Raw genomic sequence first — 2,306 nt, forward strand, 5'->3', positions numbered from 1 at the left:
CAATAATCATGAGTATACATCTATATTTTCCAGTATTCCACCCACTCATGATTGCATTAATAATCTATCATAGGAGAAAGAAATCACAATTACCATTTCATAAGAAACAAAATTTAACAATTGTACGTATAATTTTGAGATGTTTCAAACCTGCAAACCTCTACCTTCCTCCCACTCTTCAATTTCTTTAATTTATTAATTTATGTAAAGAATTTAAGAACTGTGCTCATAAGTTCTTATAGAAAATGTTGTACTGTATATATTATTATATGGTACTCTGTACAAGATTACAAAAATAAAAAAAAATCAATGCCCATCGTCTTCTATTCTATAGGTTGGATTCCCCACTCTAAGGGACCCCCCACCCCTCACACCGTAGTTCGTCTGCACTATAAAAAGATACAAATCACGATAATTCAATGACTCAATCAGCATGTAAGGCTAATTGCACCCAAATACTGTCAACACTGAACAAGCGAGCCCGTATCTTCTATTCTGTTCTATTTAATATGCACCCACAATCCCTTGCTGGGTACGCCACGGTGCACAACAAAGATCAAGTAATAGCCTGGTGGTGCAAGCTTGCCAGAGGACGGCGCCACGGCGGAGATGGTATCCTTGGCCACAGAGGTGAGTCCCAAAATCAGCATCCTTTGGCCCTCAGAGTACCCGTGAGTGGTGAAAGGCGGCGGATACATGGTAACCTTAATACTAGACATGTCCGCCGCATCATCTAGCTTGAAATGGATATTGAAATTCTTTCCATAAACCAATTCCGTTTGGGAAAGCTTCTCCACGATCTGCGGCCGAAACTTTTGCAGTGCGGGGGCTAAGTACGGCGGCGAGAATTTCTCGACGCGCATGTCGGTTGGGTATTTGGCTTTCATATCGTAGGAATGGGTGTTACTTCCCGCTACTAAGATCTTAGCGTCGGGCAAAACCGCAGAAGTGGAATGGTACATTCTGGCAATTTTTGTTGGTGTCAACTCAGTAAACCTTTCCCCTTTCGGTTTATCCGGGCTGTAAAGCACCGGAGTGAAATTTGGTTCCTCCGCCCCGTCCCAACCAGAGGTCCCGGTTTTCGCGCCATTAATTATGAGGACATTCCCATCGGGGAGAATCAACATATCTCCCATAACCCTCCCGACGGCATCTCCTCAATTTCCCACTTGGCCCCTTCCTGATTCGCAACAATCCTGCCGCAATCCTTTAACGCCGGCGGAAATTGCCTCGGCGGATGCTCCGTGACCTTGAAGGCTTCGTGTGTATTGCCGCCGCAAACCAAAACCTCCGCCTTCACAAAATCATTCGCTTTGGTGAGTTTGAGAGGAAGAAGCGCGGATTGCCCGAGGCCGGGTAGTTCCGGGACCCCCCTGGCAGCTTAGGAAGCTCCCGAATCGTCTTTCCGGTTCTAGGGTTGAAAATAATGGAGCGATCGTTGGCGAAGAGGAAGACATTGCCGTCGGGGAGGAGGTACACAAATGGATACAAATTATTCTCCAGAAAGCCGTCGGTGGTTTCCTCGAGCAGCCGAAGCGGAAATTGTTTGTTCGGGAATTTAAGCTGATCTGGCGGGACAATTTCATAGTTGTGAGATTTTCTTCCTCCCACCACGATAAAATCACCATTTTCCAAGACTTGTTGAGAGCATACCTGCCAGTTCAGTTCAACGTAGTAAATTAAATTAAATTAAATTAAATTAATTATTATAAGATCAGAATTTGAAAATAATAATGCTTACCATCTGTTTGCAGAAAGTCCAACATCTTCCTTGAAATCGCATAAATCGCAGGGTTCCAGGATTCTAATTCCTCGAAAACCTTTGTCGTAGCCTCCGGTGCTTATCAATTTTCCGGTGCTCGACAGCCCTCCCGACGAGCACCATGTATTCAGGCTCAACTAAACATACATGCATAAAAACAATATAATTAATTAATTAATGAAATAAATTGTACCCAGGCCAGGCCAGTATTATATATATACCTTGAGTGTCTTGACAACTTTAGCGGTGTCGAGATCATAGGTAACGCCATGAGCCCAGCAGTCTTCACGGCCCTTATCATCTTTTCTGCACCACTTAGGATTCTGCATCAGTGCGGAGCGACCAAGATTAATGGCGTCATACCAGACAACCCTGTTGTTTGTCATCAACTGCATGTGCATGGCGGAAACACCCACGTTTTCAGTTACAGTTTGCCAGCTCGAGGCTGAAGGATTCATCTCCAAATCTGGTTTCCCATAGGCGCTGCAAACAAACAATACAAGAACATAATAATAAGCTACTGTTATTGACGCCATTGGAGAAA

General features: G+C 44.1%; 1 pseudogene; it reads right to left on the bottom strand.

Moving 5' to 3' along the window:
* Positions 1-292: 292 nt before the first annotated feature.
* On the bottom strand, positions 293-2,298 carry LOC109176037 (annotated as a pseudogene).
* Positions 2,299-2,306: the final 8 nt, after the last annotated feature.

This window comes from Ipomoea nil, unplaced genomic scaffold (genome assembly GCF_001879475.1).
Source record: "Ipomoea nil cultivar Tokyo-kokei standard unplaced genomic scaffold, Asagao_1.1 scaffold0062, whole genome shotgun sequence".
NCBI lineage: Eukaryota > Viridiplantae > Streptophyta > Magnoliopsida > Solanales > Convolvulaceae > Ipomoea > Ipomoea nil.